This window comes from Staurois parvus, unplaced genomic scaffold, assembly GCF_062004578.1.
Source record: "Staurois parvus isolate SC_StPar_1 unplaced genomic scaffold, SC_StPar_1.0 ptg000151l, whole genome shotgun sequence".
NCBI lineage: Eukaryota > Metazoa > Chordata > Amphibia > Anura > Ranidae > Staurois > Staurois parvus.
In genome coordinates, this window is record NW_028317947.1 from 20,190,207 (window position 1) to 20,214,216 (window position 24,010).

Sequence of the window (24,010 nt, forward strand, 5' to 3'; positions counted from 1 at the left end):
TCTTACAGTAAAATATTCCTTAAAGAGACTTTCTTGAACAAATTTCAGCACAGAAACTTTAGATGCCTATGAGATGAGATGTTTTCCTATCAATAAATAGCTCTAGTCTTTGGCAACGTATACACAGGCCAGCAAGGACCTCTTGTTACCAGAGTATAAAAGGATAACTTATTTTTAATAATTAGGACTGAGATTCTGCATAATTACAGCTGCTGGGCTGTCAGGAGGATCGATAGCGCTGCGGGCAATAAAACAGCGAGGCGTCTTTGATTTCAAACTTCTGTTCAATCTCGTTACAACAAAGACTTTCACTTAATTAAGGGCCAGAAAACATCAATTTGTTTTAAACAAAGACTGATTTGTTTCATGCCCGATCTTCGCCAGGGAGAAAATGAACAGTGGATTTATCAATACAAATCTCCCACTCAGATCAGGTCACGTGTCCTAGGTAGGAAAGACTTCCAGGCAGTAATAGATATAATTTACAGAGGAAGACATTCTTTATTATGCCAGGAAAAGCGTGTTTGCCATTCTCGATCCTAATCTCTTAGGAGAAGACCTATGTAATCCTATTCATCAGTTCTCATTCTATCAAGATGATTCCATGCAAACTCAAAACAAGTCTTCAATATGTACAGATAACTTTATCCTTTACTTATCTCCTCAGCATTATTCCTACTCTCGCCACCTAGAACCTCTTCCTATTAACCTCACAACACATAACTGATCAACGAATATTTAAACACTTCACACAACATTATCCAGTTATACAGTGACACTGCAGGGTGCGATTCACAGTAAATGTCCGACTAGAAAGGAATTGCCTGGAAAATTGCTCAATAGCTTCTTGATGACAGAAGTAAGATGGCCATTTACCTAGTTTGAATATGAACAGAGATAACCCCAGCCACTGTGACCCTAGCTGAACACCGTACATCCTCCCATTCACAAGGGTTTCCCTAATGAGTGAATAACTTGTATGACATTTCCTTTAGGCTACACAACTTGTTTCTACAAGGCCTCACACACATATGCATTGTTTAATCTTAGCATGTTTACACTCCTAAAACCTGTATATTAAGCAAACATTTACAAAGCAAGTTATGAGCAAATTTTCATAGCCCTTAAAGGACCCAGTCTGGGAACAAGGATTAAAGATCAAAATTGGAGTGCTCATTCTAGCTTTGAACAAGCTTTTAGCAGACTTTTAAAAGCCTCAGATTCATTTATACAATTAAAAATGCTGTGTGCATGAGGGATTACAGAGAAAGGTTAGCCATAGATGTTGAAATTTCTCTTGATCAGAACACGAGCTGCAAAAAAAAAAAAAAAAAAAATCAATAAGATTCCCATATCCAAGTCAAAGTGTGGATGAAGGAAGCTCTCCTGCCAGCTAATGTATTCTAACAGCCTTTGCTCCTGGGGTGTCAGAATACCCAAACAATGACTAAACCTGACTGTCTTCAGTCAATGTTCAAATTTTTCACTCAGCTTCTTCAAAGTTTGAAGTTTGTCGAGCGAGGTGGTATTCATCGGGCCAGCCACAGCTCAAATTTCATCCAATTCCTGCTGCCAATTTGGGTGTGTGGCCAGCAAAAGGACAAATGTCATAAAAGTTATATGCTCATTCACTTTTTGTTCACACGGGTGTACATAAGCGTATGCTTATGAGAAGGCTGTGTTTGCTTGCGCAGGGATGCACAAGTGTTCTGTGCATCCCTGTGCAGGCAGCCCCATTCGTGTCAATTGGGATGCAGCGGCTGCACAGACAAAGCCACTGCTGTCAATTTATTAGCTGCGCAGTTGGGGGTCCCTGAGCACAGGCAGTGTGTGCTTGGTGAACTGCACCTATGCGCACCCGCACAGATATCAAATTGGGAGCAGCAGCTGTGTCTGTGCAGCTGCTGTGTCCCAGTTGACATGAACGAGACTGCCTGCACAGGGATGCATGGACATCTGTGCAAACAGGGCCCAAGTAGCATGCACTTTAAGTGATATTAAAGGGTTTTTTGTTTTTTTTTAATTACAAACATGTCATACTTACCTGGTTTTGCACAGAACAGGCCAAATCCTCTTTTTCTCGGGTCCCCTGCCAGTGCTCCTGGCTCCTCTTCTTCTCTGAGTGCCACCAAATCAAGTCAGTTGCTCTGGGGGCACTAGTGTGTGCTTGCTCCTGAACCTGTGTATTCATAAGACACACAAAACCTGGCTCAACCTCAACCCCGCTCCCTCCCTCATGGGCTGTAATTGACAGTAGCGAGAGCCAATGGCTCCAACTGTTGTCTCTCACCAAATGAGGAGACAGAGACAACAGACAGCATCAGGCTGGATTGCGATCAGGCTCAGGTAAGAATTGGGTGGCTGTGGGGGGACCTGCTTACTGAAGGTATTTTACCTTCATGCATAGAATATATGAAGGTAAAAAACCTATACCTTTAGAACTACTTTAAGTAAGCCCACGTGAATGAGGCCTAATGATCTCACATTTTTTAGAGTAGCATTAAGAGGCTTCAAATTCAGTTTAACTCCTCCTATTACTCCAAATGACCTCTCCTTAAATATTCACTCTATCACCCTTCCTACTACTTCACTCAATCACTCTCTTTAACTCTGCATATAAATCCATAAACCTTGTATGCCTTTTTCTGTATTTTTAAGGGTAAATATATTTTTATTAAAGAGTGAAGGTTACAAAATAAAAAATCAAATAATTATTACAGGGTCAGCATAACAATTACCACACATAGGCATTGAGAAAGTTGGTACAACATTCCATGACTACTTTAACAAATAACAAATGCTGGATATATGAGGATGTCTATAGGCCTGTCACCTTTTTCTGTCCCATTTGAGGGTGAGGGTAGCAGCATGTGTGTAATTTTCCCTACATGTAATCCAGTTTACTCAATGTACCAGATATTGATAAATGACAGGAGACAAAAAAGTAAAAAACTCCAGCTAGGTTCTAAAATAACAACATATGGTGTCTAACCTTTTAAAAACCTTTCCATAGTCAATGGTAGACCACATTCCTTGCCTGACCTATGCTCGCTGGCTCCTAGCGTGGGTTTACTTATGGATTCGATATAAAATATACCCAGTCTTGGTGTTTACACGTCCCTCAGCAGACATTTAAAGCCTCTGCAATATTTAGGCAGACACCTTTCCTGTGATGTTTTTTTCTGATGAAACTGACTGCAGACACCCAACCTCCGCCTGTTTCACACCACAATGTCACAAGAAACTCATTCCAAGTGTGTTCACACATCCTCCCCCATGCCTGAAACTTATAAACAAGCAAAAGTGGAGCTCTTCCCATTCCCATACCGCCAACCAGTGTGGACAAGGCCAGCTCCTGACCCAGAAGCAGACCACACAGCCGTTCACTCTTCTTTCTAAGATTCATGCTCTTGTCAACAGCCAGCTCCTCATACAAATTACATGCAGTAGAGACAAATATTACAGGATTCATACATTATGTATACATGCTTACAATATTCAGTAATTAGATCCCTTTAGAACATGTTGAAAGATGCTTTTTTTTCTATCATTTATAGAAAGTATCACTGAAGCACAAGAAATTTGCAGGTATTATGTAAATTGAGGTAAACCCTGGAAGGGCTGTTCTCCTACATGCTGCTTCAAATGGAACACCATCTGAATAAACTGCCAGGTAAACATCATTGCTCTATGCAGATCTTCACAATGTGCTGCCTCTGATCCAAACAGCCAGCAGTTATCTGATGCATGCAAGGGCAAGCAGGGGAAAAAAAGCATCTGTTCTGTTTTAATCCAGTCTTCTACAATCAGAAGCAGCAAGGTGTACAGATCTATAATATTCTAATGTGTCCTGACCACAGTTGGAAAGTTACAGGGCTTTACGTACAAAAGGCCCCCAGTTTGAAACCCTGCTGGCCTGTTTATTACTTAGGTGCAGCATCTGTTCCATTTTTTATGTTTAGAAGAGTGGTGCAAGCTTGTGCTGGCACCACTCTGTTAATTACTCCCAAAGTGTCTGATCTTTATACCTACCTGCACATTTGTTTTTTTGTAATATACAGTATATTATTTATAGACAATATATTATCTCCAAAATCATGATGTACCTGTTGACGCTTATGTGATGAAACATGTATCAGACTAGAACTATATATTATTTTTAAGAAATATGAATTTAAATGCCCAGTACAAAGTAAAGAGAACACAATAACAACAAATACAACAATATCCAGCTGAATGACAGTTCATGATAAATCTGAATAGAGACAAATGTAACAGGCAGGCAGTTAAACAGTATTTATGCACAATAATAACTGTCCTGAATGTCCATCACATAGAGTACCACATTTAGAACACAAAACTGTCTTTATTTTGGTTAATAAATATATTTTGAATGGGTATTAGTCTCATCATTTATAATCACATCTACTTTAGAACTAGAGGTGATTTGGTTTGGTCACCTGAGAGTCTGCTCCATTCTTTGTATGCACTGTAAGTTCACACAGGTACTTTCATTTTACCCAAGAGGGGTGCCAAGGATGCGTATTTTTCTGATTATTGAGGGATTTGCAAATAACAAAAGCAGCTGAACAGAGTCAAAACATAATCTGGAACAATACACATATACTGTAAGATTTCAACTGTTTATTTAGCTGATAGGCTGACTTTAAACTATATTCAAACTTGTACTGAAAAATTACAGATAAAAATGAACAAAAATGAAATTTTAAAGCTTGTTAGCAGATACAGGGCAATAAATACAGTTCTTCAAATATTTTTTGTAACTGAAGCCCTCAGTACAATAAAAAATAATGTAAACACCACCTTGTTCCCTTTGTTTAAGTCTATGATTACAACAGCCTTCTACAACCACTAATAGCAAATACTACAAAGCAAAGAAAATATACAGCTGAAAGACTGTGAACATGGAAACACAGAAAAAATCCTTTGATATTATAATGAATGATTATACCTCATTTATTTCCGAGACGCTGTAGGAGACCACCACACAGGGCAACAGTAATGAAACACTACTGGAACGGTTATTCAACTGAGGCATATTTCCTTCTGTATTGTCACGACTACCTTAATGATTCAAGCCAAATCCATAATGTAATATTAAAAATAACTTCTAGCTATAATGAATTAACTCATGATGGGAACTCCGCAGATCTGCAAAATGCAAACTGTGAGAAGAGTGGTTGAAACATTTGTTCGGTCAGATTAAACCTGTCCCAAGTATTTGGAAATCCATCAAGCCCAGTATCCATGTACAGTTACAAAGATCAATATTATTTTTCCAAATTTGGACTTTATAGAAGGATAAAGCCTCAAAAGATGAGCAAGATGGCAGTGGACGTAATATTAACCAGAGAGGCACATACACTAAGCCGGGGGGGGCAGATGCGGGGGTCATAGCCAAGTTGATCAATCTGACCACCTCTCAGTTTTTCAGGTGGGCCAGATTGGACCCTCAATTCTCCTCTATGGAGCAGCGGACACATGTCAGTTTAGACCTGCGGATGTCAAATCCGTTAAAAATGGATGGGGATCCATTCACCTTCTGTGTATGGCTTACAGGTGTAAACAGACAGGCAGTCCATAGAGGAGAGCGGGCTGTGTCTGTGCCTGCTCTGCATAAGCCATTTACCTGCTTGCAGGGAACAGCGGACAGATCCCCTGCTGAGTAAAAGGACTCCTAGTGGATCCTGCCTCGTGTAGAAGGGGCCTTACTTACAATGCCTTGTGTCTCTGTGTGGATGCAGCAATCTTAAAAAGGCAGTTTCTGATTCCTCATGTCAGAGCCTCCACCAAGGAGAACATTGAGCAACACAATAGTGAAGACGCCAAATCACTTGAGACTAGCAGTCAGGCAGCAGTGCCTTAGAACTCACACTGCAGATATCTAGCTTCGAGGCTTTAGACATAGGAGTGCCTAGGCACTCTCACATACCAGGAAGTGCACTGTTAACTATCTGGAGTTATTCCAGACAAAAGGTACTTTTCTCAGGGTACTGTTTAAAAACGGACATTTCTAAAAGTTACCTACACCAGCAAATCTTCACATTCTAGGCAAAGTTCCACTTTAAAAAAGCTGACTTAGTTTTACAATCGCATATGTATCTCAGAGAGTTCACTGACAGAATCAAATACAAAGGTGGAAGAGCCAGTGTGCAGAAAAAATCTACCAGTGCTCTGAAGCCATAAACAGAAGGATACTTCAACTTATTCTCAGTGAGGAACCTCGGTGACCTAGCCTTCTGCTTGCTGTACATCTTCCTACTGACCACTGGTAAGATGAAGGAAATAATGTATTTATTGTGTTGATAAATAAAAAGCCAAAAGCAAAATATTTGTCCCTGGGAGTATAAATTAAATGCTCAGCACATCATATCTGCTGTCACATTATGTTTCACATAAAAGGACGGCTTGAGAGAACCTGTAAATATATTTGAATTAAAGCAAAAGAATATATACATTTACAGTATATAAGAACACATACTGTATATCTCACAGGACTGACACACAGAGGTATGGCAGGTGTAAATCTGAAACAATGGATGCCAAATAAATCAAATCTCACTGTGAAAAATGTATAAAGTCTATTATTTGAAGTGTAATAACTCTGGTAAGGCAGTTTTTTTTTTTTAAACCAAAGATGGTGCTTTAAGAAGGGTGCAAAAGACGTAGGGAAAAAAGTTCACTAGGCCAATGGTTCAGAGTCCAGTGTTTTCACAAGGGCAAGCCAACTCTTTTTGGGGGGTTCTGAAAGATCCCCTTCATCAGGGCTTTATGATTGAAAATGAGAAAGGTAAAAATCGGATACTGAGGGATTGAATACTCAAATGTGTCAAAAACACTCCGGCAGCTGCTGGGGCACAGTTTTCTTTCCTCAACTGTGGCCAACACATGGGATAGCACATGCTATACTGCACTGAATAGTTTATGAGGGTTGGTTATGAGTTATGGGTTTAAGGGTTATGCCTTATCCTCACAACTTCTGACATCTTGTCTATATATGAATACATCCAAAACCAGCAATTTTTCTATGACCGGACGATGACCGGGACAGTTCACTATGGGACACTTGTTTAGCAACCATCCTTGAGTTACCGCTGATGAAGGAAAAGGCTTTTGTGTAGGATTTGGAAAATGTTGCCCAATTGCCAACAGGTACCCCCATTGAAGCCTACTGGGGGAAAACAGTGCTGAGTGACTCTGCATTTCAAATATTATTTATTTATTATTATAACAATATTTTATAGGGATTAGGTAAAAAAAAAAAAAAAAGAGTGACAGCTGATGTGAAGAGGATGTAGGCTGTTACTTCAGTTGCTCCAGGTTACTGCAGTTTTCTCATCTCATATTGAATAAGACTGACAAAACCCAGTACAAAAGAAGACACAGAACAGGAAGATGCCCCTTTGGTGTGGGTGGTTATTCACCTCTACAAGTTCCAGCATACTCTGCCAGCTTTTTGGAATGTGTTGGGACCTGTAGTGCAAAAACTCCACAGTTTACATGTACTTCACAGGTCATTAGATCTGTCCTCACTGGTTCAAACGTCCCTCAACCACTAGGAAACTTTCAGTAAGAGAAGCTTCCAATGACTCATCCCAGGAATGTATACATACTAACATATGACACACCACCATCCAAACCAAAACAGTCTGTAGCACATACTGGCGAACATCTCTAGAATCTGGATCTACATCACATTACAAGCTGCAACATTGTTACAGATGGTTTCCTTCCAGAGCTCGGATTTGTGTGATGGATGTAACTTGATCTATCAGAGAAGCTGCTAAAGCTAAAATCAGAGTCATTTGACAATTACAGAAAAGATCAGTCGATTAATAAATTATCAAGTTACAAATGTGTTCCTGATTGAGAAACGTACACATGGAAAGCCACAGAAATAATAGACCACCCAGAAGTTCCCACATTTATAATGTCCTGTGTCATGTCCTTTTGTTTTATTGCAAAATAACAATAAACATATTTGTTGGAGTAACTAAATACCACCAACTGGGTAATTCCTGAGCTGTAGCGAGCATACAGTGCAGACGTCACGCCATTCATAGGCCAGGGCAGTGTCACTCTTACAGCATCATTAGAGCATGCTGGCCATGCTTGGCGTCAAGTTCAGCTGATTTCTGTTGAATCAGACAAATTCAAGCTCTCAATGTCCCTGTTGGCACCACCAGTCTCATAAAACTTAGGAAACTCAAAGGAGCCGGGCAGACACTTTTCAGCTGAACTGCAAATGCACCCAATCAGATGCAGCCACTGTTGCAGTGCTCCAATAGCTACGAGAGCATCGGCTGTCAGAATACATTAGCTGGTAGGGGAGAATCTGCAATCTAGGTTTAGCTGGCTGAAGGAGAAAAATATTAAAGGAGAACAGGATGTTTTGCTCCCCCAATCCTCCTCCACATTTGGTAAATAATTATTTTTTTTTGGGGGGGAGCGGGTACCAGGTTTTGATAGGTACCCACTCTCACTTCTGGTCGGATCTTCACAGCGACACAAGCAAAGGTTCCCCCCTCCTCCTTCAGCCACAGCCCTCTGGGACACTTCACAATTCCCATACACTGACTGAAATTCAGCAGGGAACAGGCAAATTTCCATCAGTGTGTGGCAGTCCCCACAAAACAGAAGTCAATCATTTCTACTTCTGCTGCAGGAACTTGTTAGCAAGGATCGGTGCATTCTAACAGTGGTGGGGGCAGCCAGGGAAAGGATGGGGGGTAATTCCTCTATCTTGTTTATGTCAATAGATGAACCTCTTAGTTTTTTTATTTAGTTTAGCCCAGTAGCTGAGCAAAAAAAATAAAAAACAAAAAGGTATACGGTCAGCTTACAGTGGTTCTGAAGGATGAAGTTTTTTTTAAACTTCATGCATTCTATACATGAAAGTACAAAACCTTTAGTGTGCAGCTCCCCCGCCCCACTTGCCTTTATACTTACGTGAGCCCGATCCAGTGATGTGCACAGGAGTAGAATCTCTCCCGGGTCTCTGTCTTCTCATTGGCTGATACGCTGCTGTCAGTCATGACCAAGGAGAAGGGAGCAGGAGGCAGGGCAGAGGTGCACTCTGTGTGTCTCACAGACACCCAGAGGCGGCTCGGCAGCTTGCTCTGGGGGAACTCAGTAGGAGGCAGAAGCGCTGGCGGGGGATCCGAGAAGAAGATCAGGGCTGCTCTGTGCAAATCTATTGCATAGAGCGGGTATGTATGTCATGTTTATTTGGGTTTTTTTTTAATCTGAACCTTTATTATTTATATTATTATTATACAGAATTTATATAGCGCCAACAGTTTGCGCAGCGCTTTACAACATAAGGGAGACAGTACAATTACAACACATTTCAGTACAGAAGGAATATCAGGGCCCGGCTCATGGAGCTTACAATCTAAAGGAAGGGGGAGGTGATACAAAAAGGTGATAGCTGTGGGGGATGATCTGGCGGAGGTGATTCAAGTACAGTTCTTAGGTGGAGGTGGGGTAGGCTTCCCTGAAGAAGTGAGTTTTCAAAGATCGCCTAAAGGCAGACAGGGAGGGGGCTGACCGGACATGCTGTGGTAGGGAGTTCCAGAGGATGGGAGAGGCTCTGGAGAAGTCCTGGAGGCGAGTGTGGGAGGAGGTGATGAGGGAGCTAGAGAGGAGGATATCATGGGAGGAGCGGAGTGGGCGATATCTGTGGATGAGGTTGGTGATGTAACAATGACTTTAACTGTGAAGTTACCCATATACTGTACAATTTCTCTAGTTCAGCCCCACTAGCTGAATGAGAAAAAGGTGCTGATTCCACCATCCAAGCTAAACAGCATGGATGGAGGAATCTCTTGATGGCTCCCCACAGCTGTCAGAGTACCTGGAAAATGGCTGCATCTCACTGGATGCAGCCTCTGTTTGGCTGACAATTTTCCTCCTGGCTTCTTTCATTTGCAGATCAATAGAAGTTGGGTGGGAGGATGAAAACAAGGCCAAATACACTGCACGTGTACTAGCAGGCAAATGCTGATGCAGAAGCAACTAACATTTACAAAAGTATGGCTGCATACAGCCATTCACTGGTATTGGTGGTTGTGAGATATCTGTGGCTTCCTGGAAGTGGGAACATGTCGGTAATTTTGTGCTCAAGGACTTTTAAGCTATTAAATGTTCATGTGCATTAGGCCTAAAAAGATTCACTTCAATTATCAAATAGACAAAGGAAGCAAATCTTCACAAATGTTATTGTGTGAACATTCTGCGATCCTTTAGTAAATCAGCCTTTAAATCTATGTGCAGCCATCAGAAACCCAAGCTGGAACAATGATACATGATTATTTCCATAGAAAGCACAGTCAGTGGAGTTCCAGCGCACCAGTGAATGATGCATGTCAAGAAAACAATGTGCAGTCTCATCCACACTTCTCTACATCATGCAAGGCATCATATCATGTACACTGCTCACATTTAGGAGCTTTTGGCGCTTTTTTTGCCAAAGCCCCTAAACTCAACCTGTGTGTCTATGTAAACATTGGCTTTTATCAGAGTTTAGGGGCAGTTAAACATCTCTCTCCTGAACGCAGAAGAATCACATTCAGGAGAGGAACGTTTTGGCCAAAAACAGCTAAACGCGGCAAAAAAAGCATGTAAACGCACATAAACGCTTGTAAACATGTCTAAACACTAGCCACGTTTATTTACGTCAATGTAAAATATTAATTTGGCCAATCAAATGAATAGACGTCCAAGCGCTAAAAGCAGGTAAACATGACTAAATGTGGTACCGTGTTTACACATGTTTTTGCCACGTTTAGTATTTTTCTGCTGCCAAGAGAGCTAAATGTTTACGGGAGTTCACAAGGCCTAATAGAGTACATAGTACAACCCTATTAGAAAGACATGTATAAAACGTAATAAAATGGTTGTAAAGGCTGAAGGTTTCTTAACTTCATGTATTTTATGCATAAAGGTAAAAAAAAACTTTCTCTGTGCAGCAGCTCCCCCAGCCGCCTCAATATTTACCTGAGCCTCATCGAGATCCAGCGATGTGAATAACAGCCTTGGCTGTCCCGAGTATCAGCCTCCTCATTGGCTGAGACAGCAAGTGGGAGCCACTGGCTCCCACTGCTGTCAATCACAGCCACTCAGACAATGAGGTGGGGGGGGGGGAAGCTGCGGCAGCGGGTGCCCCCATAGCAAACTGCTTTCTGTGGGGGTACCCAACAGACAGGGGGAGCCAGGAGAGCCTGAGGGGGACCCGAGAAGAGGAGAATCCAGTCTGCTCTGTGCAAAACCACTGCACACAGTACAGTAGGTAAGTATAACGTTTGTTATTTTACAAAAAATAAAATTAACCTTTAGAATCGCTTTAGGTTTATCCGCACTCCCTTCCCCTGCAGTCTTCTGGGACACTTCACAGGTCCTAAAAGACTATAGGACCACTCACAAGGCACAGCACAACTCGAGCATGCGTAGTAGGAAACTGGCTGTGAAGTTGCAAGGCTTCACTTCCTTTTACCCTAACTGGCTAACCCAGAAGCTAGTGAATAATTAGCCTGGGTGAGGACAGCGCTGGACCCCTGGACAGGTAAGTGTCCTTATATCAAAAATCAGTAGCTACAGTATTTGTAGGTGCTGACTTTTAATTTTTTGGGGGGGAGCCTGCAGCTCCTCTAACAATCATGAAGACTCCCAGGGAAGGATCTCTGCTCAGGAAAGGATAGGATTTTCTTTTTTTAAACATAAAATCTTAAAAATTCTGACTTGTATCACTAACAGCCTCACAGTTCTTTCAGCCCTAAAGAGACAAATGCATATGGGCATAGAAAGGTCACGGATCCAAATCACCACTTGATCAGTGTCAATCCCAGCAACATTTATGATGGTGTTTTTCTCACATCAGACAAGCTGCAGTCCATTTATTTTGACAGATAAATGCTATTCACGATCATTGTTTTCCAGAGAAGGATAGAGGGTACGTTTCCCTAAAATGCCCTGTACAACGTATGCTTTAGGCTAAGCTTAAACACATGACACCTCCTACATTGAACCAGGTAGAACATTTCAGAGAATGGGAACTAGAATACGAAAAGCTTTCAGGTTTTAATGTGGAATCAGTCCATTTCCAACCCACAATCACAAAGGGTTACATAGTTAAACAGGTTGAAGAAAGACACACATCCACTAAAGCTGAAAAGTGTGAGGCTATAGTAGGATTTTCATACAGCAGAGGCCTAAGTTATTTAAGGCTTTGAAAGTCAGTAAGCAAAATAAAAAAAAAATCTCAGTTTTTCAGGCAACGATCTGAGTCAGCTATGACAGCTAAATACAGCTGAATAATGACCTCCAGCAACTATGTACATTGGGTTCACTAACTGCAAACACTCATTCCGAGGATGGTCAACACTTACGTGCACACATGACACAAAAAGGCACATAGTACATCAATCCTCTCTGCTTGACAAAAAAAAGCAAGTACTCAGCAGCATTACTCATAATGCAACCCAAAAGATATTACAATTTTCTAACAAACATCCAACAGTGTCATGCCAGACCACATATGGCTTGGAGAAATAATTTATTTCTGCAAGTGTTGCTGTACTAGATAATCAAGTTCTAAATACATATGGAAGAATCCATTTTGGGAGAGAATTAGGTTGCTCTGAGCATTTTCAACATCTGCTATACTTGTCACTGGAAGCAATGAGCTGCAGGCTGCCAGTATTACAGGATCCATAAAAGATAAAAGAACCACGAGGAATGCACCAACATCATGCAAAATACAAGTATAAAACCTGTCTTCAATGAAAGTGACTGTAAGCTGGCAGGATACTCAAAGCCAGGACCTCCCATCACGCCACTGACCTGCGAATTCCAAAGAACAGGATGTTTCTTTTATCCTTTATTATCATCTGCTGCTATTCTGTGCCTGCTTTGATGGCACATTTCATACCTTTAAGTATATAATTGCTGAGAAGAAAATGACACTGGGGAAATTAGCTCTGTGACAAGCCCAGATGCAGAAATCTTTAAAAGCAGAAGACTTATCCTAGCAAAGTAAAACCCGATATAAGTTCTGTCGCTGACCTACCTTACAAAGCCCGGGAGAACAGGAGTTGTCAGGGAAGTAAAAAGGGTCTGAAGAACACACCAAGATAAATCCAGCGAGTAAGGAAGACATTGAGGTCATGCAAAGCTTTGTATTCCTTCTCTGGCTGAGCATGCTGGTTTACAGGCAGGGCAGGAAAATGCAGGAATCTCTTCCTTGTCTCCCCTCCTCCCCTACCTCCACCCTCCCCCTCTAGCATCCTCCTCCCCTCCATCTTTTGTTCAGTGTCTCCTCTCTGCACACAATGTGCCTGACCCCTCTGACTACTGTACCTGCTACAACAGCTCTTATGATGATCCCTGACCTCTGGCAGCAAACACTTTGTATGGCTCAGATTCAAACAACTACTGCTGTGCCTTCTTTGCTGTAAAGCTTTGTCTCATTTATAAAAAAAAAAAAAAAAAAAAAAAAAAAAAAAGCACCTTGATAGCTGGAAGCTATACAAAGAAACTGCTGACCCAGTCCATACTATGGTCACATTCAAATGTTATTATCCTCTCACTGACACAAGGCTACCAATAGACTAAGACCTAGTATACACAATCAGAAAATCATACAAAAAATTGTGCTTTCGAAGCAATCGTACGATAATCTGATTGTTACCACACAGCTTTCGTCTGAAATTATTTGAAGGGACAAGCATGAAAATTATTCTCGTACAATATCAGATCGTAAGATTTTTGTTTATTCAGCACAGTTTTCAAATACAAAAACAATACACGTTTGATATGAGACTAGCATGCAAAAACAACAAAAAAAAGGACAATCATTTGTTCAATATTCTCATTGTGTGTATGGGGCTTTAGATATAACAATATAGGTAACAGTCCCAATCATGTTGGAATGTTCTTTTGTTTAAGAAAGATTGTTCATGTGAACGAAAATCACCTGAAAAGTCTTTTGTTAGGCAAATTATCTTTCCTATTATCCCATAAAAAGATAACTGTATGATCTGTACAATATGCCTGCATCAGTATGACATCTAGAACTGATGCATGTGTATTTTTAACATACAATTTCAACAAAGAGGATTAGTTCCTATATAAGAAAGACTGCTTTTAAGTCTAGCGAATAAGTTCATACTGTATGTCCACGGCTTCCCACAGACAGAGGACGAACAGAGAGCATCCAACCATCCTCGGGGTAGTAATTCCCCTGAACATTCGTAAAGGATAAGTTCACCTCTCGTAACATGTTACACCCATATACAGGGTGTAGCATGTAACATACTACTGTAAAACTAGCTTCCCCCCCAATCCTTCATTGTGATAGCTAGAAAGGGATCTTCTCCCCCGCTAGCTGTCACGATTTAAAAAGAACGCGCCAGTGCGGTTCTCCGCCCACCCAGCCACGTCATTCATGGAGTTCTGTGAATGGAAAACTACAATACAGACTGCCTTTGCAGTTGTTAGCTTGTAGTTCGCACTACAGTTGAGCACTGTGGTAGTTCACCGAGTCTTCCTGTCAGTGTGAAACTACCTGCCCATATTATTATTATACAGTATTTATAAAGCGCCAATAGTTCGCTCAGCGCTGTACATTACAAAGGGGGACAGAACATGTGACAGAACAATACCAATACAATGCAAAACATGAGGGGATCGAGGGCCCTGCACTTCCGAGTTTACAATCTAGGAGGGAGGGGATAGTGGTACATATGAGTGCCCATATGAAATAGGACCACACAGATTACACTGACAGAATGCAAGAGACCTGCTGATCGCTGGTGCAATGCTTTCCAGGCTCCTAACCTTGGGTTCACATATATGCGGTGCAGTACATCGCATGTGATTCGCACCGGAACCGCACTTTTGTGCCAATCACATGCAATTTGTGTGCGGAGCAATTGGAGGCATACATTTTTTGGTCCACACTAGAATCGTATCGCATGGGTATTCACACCAATGTGATCCAATTCTGCACATTGCACCATGTTTTGCGGACCACTTTCGGGGTGTTAACTTAACATACACATCCGCAGTGGTTCGCATGAGCGGGGTGCGATTCTAATGAAGTGTGGAATTCACACAGAAAATGCTGCATTTCCGCACAAAATCAGTGCGAACAAGGGCTTAAACATAAAATAGTAAATTCACGTTTTTTCACCTGCAAAAAAATGTGCATTCATATTTTTTTGTTTAAAGGTGAACTTATCCTTTAAGCTGGGTATACACTTTTCAAAATGTGGACACTTTAGCAGGAACCATCTGAATTTCAGTCCGTGTGCCCCTCCCTGTTCAACAAAAGCTGGTTATTAGACCGGCTTCTGTCAAATGGTCCTGTCGGAAAACCAGCATTGGATCAGCACTGATCTGTGCATTCTGACAGGGAGGGGGTGTCCCTGCTCTCAGAATACAACAGTACAGCAGGAGAGATCCATGCATCCACATCATTTACATGGATGTGTGTTGGTTGAACGAGAAACAAAAAAAAAATCAAAAAAACAATGTGTTTACCCAGCTTAAATAGATTTTGCTGACCTGCAAAGCTTCAGGCAGAGGTGATGGGAAAGCACAAGACTTGGGTTAACAGCATCAACTGGGGAAGTTGTTTTGGCTTGCGGTTGGTCAGGTTTGTGCCTGTTAACATATGAAACCACTGCCAGACTGGGCTAATATAATCCTGCCTCTGAGTAGCCTTATGCTGGCCATACATGGCTCACATCTTGTTTGATTCAGTCAAAATTCAAGCCATGGGTAATCCTGTCAGCACCACCCCACTCGAAAGAAAATCAAAGGAGTTGGGGAGAAACTTCTCATCCATTGACCAGCTGCAGCCAATCCGATGCAGGTATTAGGCAAGCATAATGACAGCTGCAGGAGCAGTGGCTATTAGATTACAAAAGTTGGCAATAGAGATTCTTCTATCCATGCTTGTTAGCATGTGAGGCTGAACGAGAGAAATCTACGTCGTATGGCTAGCCTAAAGCAGGCCACAGATTATGCAATGGTGTAAAGAAAGTGGAAGGAAAGAAAACTGCTCGATTTCCCCATCAACACAGTCAGTGTTGATGGGGTAATCTCTCTCACAGCTCTTTTGTGTTCTGCTGGCAGGGACAGCAGGGAATCCTCCCTGTGGCAGAATACAATAATTAGCGTTTCCAGCTACAGTCCACAGCACTAATCGTTCAGGAAAAACCCAACCGGCTGGTTATACTCAAGCTGATCAACCAGGGTGCCTATATATTACTATTATTATTATACAAGATTTTTATAGCACAAACAGTTTGCTCAACGTTTTACAATATATGGATTGAAATTTGGCCAGGCCCTGCTGAACCAGCTAGATTTCTATCCATGTATGGCCAGTTTAAGTTGTGCCAACAAAGTGCCAATAACTAAAGTATTTTCCAGTATTATTCCTGTAAAAATGAATCATGCAATGGTAAAAATCTACAGATTTATCCCCAGAATGATGGTTGGGGAGAAAACTGCCTGTGGGTGTAGCAGCAGGATTCACCTGGGTTAATCTTACAACACACAAGGCAAAGTAAAGCCTCTTATTCCTGATAACACGATTTCCTCTTTTGACTATAGAGGGAAGGACTGTCATAGTTGCACAAAAGATTTTCACAAAGGTTGTAAAATATTTGAGCATGACAACTAGCACTTCAAAAGCTAGAAACACTGGTTCTTTCTCAAAGGCTAGTCCTTAATTAGCCCTAACCCCACCCTTGTGTCACACTGACCCATTTATAATCTCCTCTACTCAATGGTACAGGTGATACAAATGTAAATGCCAAACTGACTAATACCTGAGGGCCTACTAACATTATGTTCTCTGGGTTGTACAGCTCAACACAGTCTTAATGCAATGACAAGCTGAAATGCATTACTTCCAACAGGCCCAGTTCAGACCAATATGTTTTTTCTGAAAAAGAAGCATGCTGCATTTAACCACAGTGTACTGCAACACAACAAAAGAAAATTTATTTTGGCTGTTACTCTGAATGAAAATCCTGCTCATCAATACTATGTGTTAAGAAATGCACATCAATAAAACACAATGAGCATGGCAACCAGCTTCTTCAGATTTCTGTTAAACTTTGAAAATGAAAGATGAAAGCTGATTGGTTGCCATGTACAGGTGCTCCAGATTCTGGCTGCACCAGTTTTGATAATTTCCTCTCAATGTGTCAAAAAAAAGTAAACTCACATCAGCTCAAGTGCATTTAACACGCCTCAACATTAACTGAACGCAACAGACGAGATGAGAAGCCAGCCTAATCGGTGTGTGCCATTTGGTAGACATGTCATTGCTTATATATAAAGCCATTTATAACTCTGCCCCAAATTACATCACCAATCTTGTCTCCAAATATCACCCAAACCATACTCTCCGCTCCTCACAAGACCTCCTGCTCTCTAGCTCCCTTGTCTCCTCCTCCCATGCTCATCTCCAGGACTTCTCCAGAGTTTTCCCCATCCTCTGGAACTCTCTACCCCAATGTATCAGACTATCGCCTACTCTGCTCACTTTTAAGCGATCTCTGAAAACCTCTCGCATCAGGGAAGACTATCCTGCCCTCAGCTAATAATGGAATCTTCTACTCTTCCTACCAGTCCATCCCCCACAGTTATTACCTTTTGTACCACTAACCCCTCCCTCCTAGATTGTAAACTCCAAGGATCAGGGCCCTCCTATCCCTCTTGTATTGAACTGTATTGTTGCTGTATTGTCTCCCTTTATATTGTAAAGCGCTGAGGAAACTGTTGGTGCTATATAAATCCTGTATAATAATAATAATTATTTTTGTGCTGCAGCTTGAACACCAACTACGAATAATGAGAGATCTGCCGACTGAAAGTCTAAAGATGGGACATTGAGACCCAGGTGCTGTGAAAGGCTCAGGAGGAGAAATGGGGCAGCACAGACATTGCAGTCGTCAAAACAAATCTGGGTTTCTGAAACTTCTGATTTCTGATAAGTGTTCTGTTATTGCTCCTTTGTTAACCCTTATGCAACCAGATTATAAAAAAACATCCCAGAATTTGTGGAATAGTTGGACTTGATCGAGCGGAGTATGGCCTTACTGACTTGTATTCTATGGACAATATATGCTTTGTGTCATTGGAGATACAAGCCTGACTACTAAGAACACCACCCAAAGAATTGGACTTTAAGCTGAAAGGCATACAGAACCACCTACTATATTTAGGAAGTGAAGCTCTAGGACAGAGTAACTATAAGGCTCCATGCACAATGGGCGTTTTAATAACGCTGGTAGCGTTAGCTGTGAACAGTCATGTTAAAAATGCAAGTTTTTCAGTGTTTTTTAAGCGTTATTACATTAGCGAATAGCCTAATTTTTCCACATTTATGTTTTTTACACACAAAAAATAAAATTTTTGCTTAAAAAAATGCCCAAAAAACACCGGTTTGCTGCGTTGTTCAGCGAGTGTTTTTACAGCTAAAAAACTCCTCTAGAAACCCACTAGTTTTGGTTTTTTTCCAGCCAAAAAAGGCTAATTAAAGCCTATGTGTGCATGGACACATAGAATAACATGCTGGGGAGTTCACTGGCTGTAGAAAAATAACACCAAAAGCCAAAAACAGTCGCTGTAAAAATGTGCAGTGTGCACGAGGACTAATAAGGTAATTTTTTTTCTGGAGAGTGCTGGAAATAATTGTTTATCTCAGGAGCTAAGCAACACCCTAATCTCAAAATTCTGGCCTGTACTATCTCTTAGGGCTAAAATAGCATCACATTGTAACTTTTGTTAATTGTAGGGTGCGTGGCATGAAGAGAGTAGAGACACCCACTGTGCAGGCAGAGAGTGACTCCACACTGTGTAAATTACCCTGTGTTTGTTTAGGCAGATCAGCCTGTTGTAACAATGTGTACAAGGAGCCAAGCCTGTTAGGTTACATAGCACAGCATGCTTATGGACAGGTTGGTTTATACAAAAGTTGACACTGCAGAGCCACTGCATGGGAAGATACTGTTTCAAATCTTCCGGATGTACATACATAGCTGCAAAATGTTCCTTTATTGGAGCTACAGCTCCTGGTTTAAAATTGAATCCCTTGTCTCAGTTCTATTTTAAGTTCTAAAGTAGGAATCCGTATAACTAATAAGGTGTTTACCGTGCTTTGTTTCAATCTTTTAAACTACTGCATTGATATTTTTTTTGATACAGCAAAAAAAAAAAGTGTGACATTTAACTTTAAAATAATATATTTTGCTGTATCCATTGCTCATGAGTCCACCGTGGCCCACATGCACTAGTGGGGAAGCAGAGGTGCCCTTTGCTAAAATACTTTTTGAGCTGCTTGTGCTACCTTTTTCCCACAACAGTAAAGCTGACCATACATGGGGTCAGTTTTTATGTTCAACCAGCAGGTTGAAAAACCAGAAAAAAAAAAAAAAACACACCCAATTCCCCTATCCATACATTCGACGTGGATGCAGGAATCTTCCCCATTGTGCAATCTCTGACCAGCTCTTGTAACACGCCCACAGTCTCTGACCAGCTCTTGTAACACGCCCACAGTCTCTGACCAGCTCTTGTAACACGCCCACAGTCTCTGACCAGCTCTTGTAACACACCCACAGACTCTGACCAGCTCTTGTAACGCGTCCACAGTCTCTGACCATTTCTTGTCACATCTGTAGTCTGTGACCATCTCTTGTATCAAGTTTGCATTCTCTGAGTACCTCTTGTAGTATGTCTGCAGTCTCGGACCATCTCTTGTATGCTTGTCTGCAGAGTTGCCCTTTGCTAAAATACTTTTTGAGCTGCTTGTGCTACCTTTTTCCCACAACAGTAAAGCTGGCCATAAATGGGGTCAGTTTTTATGGTCAACCAGCAGGTTGAGAAAAAAACCCCAAAAAAACACACCCAATTCCCCTATCCATACATTCGACGTGGATGCAGGAATCCTCCCCATTGTGCAATCTCTGAGCAGCTCTTGTAACACGCCCACAGTCTCTGACCAGCTCTTGTAACACGCCCACAGTCTCTGACCAGCTCTTGTAACCCATCTACAGAGTCTGAGCAGCTCTTGTAACACGCCCACTGTCTCTGACCAGCTCTTGTAACACGCCCACAGTCTCTGACCAGCTCTTGTAACCCATCTACAGAGTCTGAGCAGCTCTTGTAACACGCCCACAGTCTCTGACCAGCTTTTGTAACCCATCTACAGACTCTGACCAGCTCTTGTAACGCGTCCACAGTCTCTGACCATTTCTTGTCACATCTGTAGTCTGTGACCATCTCTTGTGTCAAGTTTGCATTCTCTGAGTACCTCTTGTAGTATGTCTGCAGTCTCGGACCATCTCTTGTATGCTTGTCTGCAGTCTCGGACCATCTTTTGTATCATGGCCATAGTCTTTGACTATATCCTGTTATGTGTCTAGCTCTGATCATGAATAATCACTGAATTTTATGTGTGGCCCTTGATGTCAGGGGCTGCACTTGAGGTCTATCAAGTTACTGGACCCCCTGCCCTAAGTGATAACAAATGTTGAGCCCACATTTAACTATTGCCTAAATACAAAAACCTTATGCTCTATTCATATATCAGACAGAGAGACATATATATATTAGGAACCACGAGTGAGTTCAGTATATCTAACTGGGACCAAACAAAGAACACTCCCTTTATTTCCAGCCAATATGCAGACACCAGCAAGAAAAAGGTTTTTCCCCCTTTGAACACCAGTAGCATACACTCCAAACATCAAGTTTGTTGTTTCATGTTAGCGTCTGTACTTTCCAATATGTGCATGAAAATCTCAAATCAGTTGCATAATTTGCAAATATAATGGGTCAAATAAGGGGAGTCCTACATCTAACGCCTGAGAACACATAGTAAGGTGTGCATGTCTTTTAGCACAGCAGCAAGTTCCTCTGATCGTACTGGCTCCATGTGCTGCATGGAAACTGATATCTTTTCCCAAGTCAAGAGACCAAAGCACTTCCTTGCTGACCCTAATAAGTAAACAATGTTTTAATGCCCTTGAGAACGGAATAGAGTGTGCGGAAAGACAGAATCCATAATTCTCTCTCTTTTAACCGCCACATTATGCCTGCATTGTTTAGTGCAGAATAGAATAGGAGTGATGAAATCCCCGGAGTCCAGCAACCAGAAAAAAGTTTACAGTCGATGACGCCTTTTTCTGGGCATTATGTACAGCTCTTAATTACTGCACTCCTATTCTCAGCTCCTAGGAGGGTTTGCCTGGCTGCTACATTTTTCAGTAGACAATACTTGCAAAGCTCTGATTTTAATCACAAGTTTGTTGGAACAATGATCTAAATAAAGCCATTTTCAGACAATAAGAGACAAAAGACAAATGTTTCATTAACTGTCTCCAATTCACAGGTTAAAAAAAAATAATTACACACACACACACACACAAATAATCCTTTCGTACAGGTTGCAGACAAGGGCATAATGGTTTCTGCTCGCAATTATGATCTGTTCTCATAATGAGGCTAAGTACCTCCCCTACTGATATTGCACACAATTTTCCATGGGACACATTCCAATCTATTGTGCAATGAAAGGATTATTTCACTCCAAAATCAGAAAACAAAAGAAGACTGGAAGGTGATAAAAGGATTTTATGGATAGCAATAGATTTATTTTGATTAGTGGTCTTCACATGCTGATACAATAGTCCCTTCATCTAAAGTAGGTAAAAGCCCATCACAAAAAACAATCTGTAATGTCATTCCGAAAAGGAAGGTAAATATATCAAAAGAGTGATGCTCAACAGCCATAGCTTTGTAGCAAGAGTGCTATAATGTCAGGTCCAGTACTATGGGGTTGATTTACTACTGTAAAGGCAAATAGACTGCACTTTGAAAATACAGTTGCACTCATTTTCCCTTGCCTAGAACTTAGTAAATGTAGTAAAGCTCTGCTGATTTCCATCATCCAATCATGTGCAAGCAAAATTGCTTTTTTTAAAACATTTTCCTTGCACCAGATTGGGTATTCTTTACAAACTGAAGCTTTACAAAGCAAGTTGGCCATACACCAAACGTACATATGAACATTGTCAGAACATTTGATAAGCTAATGACTGTTGTTGGAAAGTACTTCATAATTTGATTTTGGAACAAATGGACGAAAACCATATATACAGTTGCAAATTCATTCATTTGCGAAAAACATTGTCATTCTGCTCCCTTGAAGCTTCTTTTCACTGCAGTTGAAAACAAATATCGATTTGACCCTACCAATGGTTAAAAAATGAACAACAAAAAAACTACAAAAAAACCCCAAAAAACTAGTTGAAACTCCACTGGTGTATAGCCAGCTTAATTTCCAGGTGGGAGAAATAAAATAAATTCTACTACAGACAACAGCCTATTCACACTGGTGGTTGGGTCAGTAAATCCACGCTGGGCTTTTAATGCAAAATTAGAATACGTTGCTCTAATATGCATCAGCTAGTGTGTATGCAGGGTGTGGTTTCTGATGATTCCTTACTCTGTGCCAGCCTCTCTCAATGAGGGTTCCATGGAACTCTAGGGTTCTTCCAGAGGTTTCCAGGGGTTCCCCTCCCATTTGAGGGTACCTGCATAGTTCTGGCGCCGCCACCAAGAACCCAGAACTGTCTGTAAGGGTGGTATTCTAAACACCACTGAAAGGGGGGGAGGATTCTTCCCACTTGCCACTATTGTAAGGACTTAATTATTAGAGGACTACAGCTGCCTATTGACACCCAAGAGCAGCTGAAACAATAAAAATCATCTAGCTGCATGAAAATCTGAAGGTATGAAAAACCAACAAGCAATGTACCAACAAGCAATAATGGACTAATGGCCAACAAAATCTAAGCCATTACCATTTTTCCTCTCACTGGTGGTAGCCTTAATGTGTTTGTATCACTATGCTGTGCTCATAGCCAGTCTAATAGTTGTCTGTTCCCCGACACCTTAAGGATTAAACATTTGCAAAAAATCTATACATGCAAATATATGCATGTGTACATACAATATTCACTCATCAGCCGTACCTTTATGACAGGTTGAGTGAATAACATTGATTATCTTGTTACAATGGCATTTGAAAGTGGGTGGGATATATAAGGCAGCAATTAAACATGTTGTCCCTGAAGTTGTGTTGAAAGCAGAAAGAAATGGGCATTGTCTTTTATTGTATATGGGTCCGTGTACCTGCAGACTGGTCAGGGTGCCCATGCTGACCCGTGTCCACAGCCAAAAGCACCTACAATTACCATGTGCGCATCAGAACTGGGCAACGGAGCAATGGAAGAAGGCCTGGTCCGATGAATCACGTCTTCTTTTACATCATTAGTTGCGTGGAATGCTTTGACATGCATAAACTACCTAAACATTGTTGGTGACCAAGTACATCCCTTCTTGGAAACCCCTAATGACAGTGACCTCTCTCAGCAGGATAATGTGCCCTGCCACTCTGCACAAATGGTTCAAGAATAGTTTGAGAAACACGAGATTTGAGGTGTTGACTTGGCCTTGGCCTCCAAATTCTACAGATCTTAATCATATCAAGCATCTGTGGGATGTGCCGGAAAGACAAGTCCAATCCATGGAGGCCCCACCTTACAGACCTTATAGGATCTCCAACTGACTGTTTGTTGCAAGATACCACAACACACCTTCAGAGGTCTAGTGGAGTGCATGCCACTATGGGTCAGGGCTGTTTTTGCGGCAAAAGGGGGACCTACTCAATATTAGGTGGGTGGTCATAAAGTTATGGTTATGCTACTATATACACACATGCACATCCATACATACTTGTGGAACATACACTCAAGTAACCTTATTGGTATCAGGCAAAAAAACAGTTGCAGTTCCTTTAATTGTACTTTATAAAAATATGACCAAATTACAAAAACATGTACTTCAAAAATAGAAAAGTTAAAATAGGACATTTCTGAAAGAATACATTTGGCAGAAAATGCAA

General features: G+C 41.3%; 1 protein-coding gene across 4 annotated transcripts in view; it reads right to left on the minus strand.

The window, feature by feature from the left end:
- TANC2 (tetratricopeptide repeat, ankyrin repeat and coiled-coil containing 2) overlaps window positions 1-24,010 on the minus strand; it is a 518,532-nt gene that overhangs the window by 230,446 nt on the left and 264,076 nt on the right. Inside the window, exon 1 of one of the 4 annotated variants that reach the window (XM_089674604.1) lies at window positions 13,088-13,211. The exons of the other annotated variants lie outside the window; for them this stretch is intronic. The gene's annotated coding sequence lies outside the window, so the exon portion shown is untranslated. Of the gene's footprint in view, window positions 1-13,087; window positions 13,212-24,010 lie in introns of those variants that run through there. 4 annotated transcript variants of the gene reach the window in all.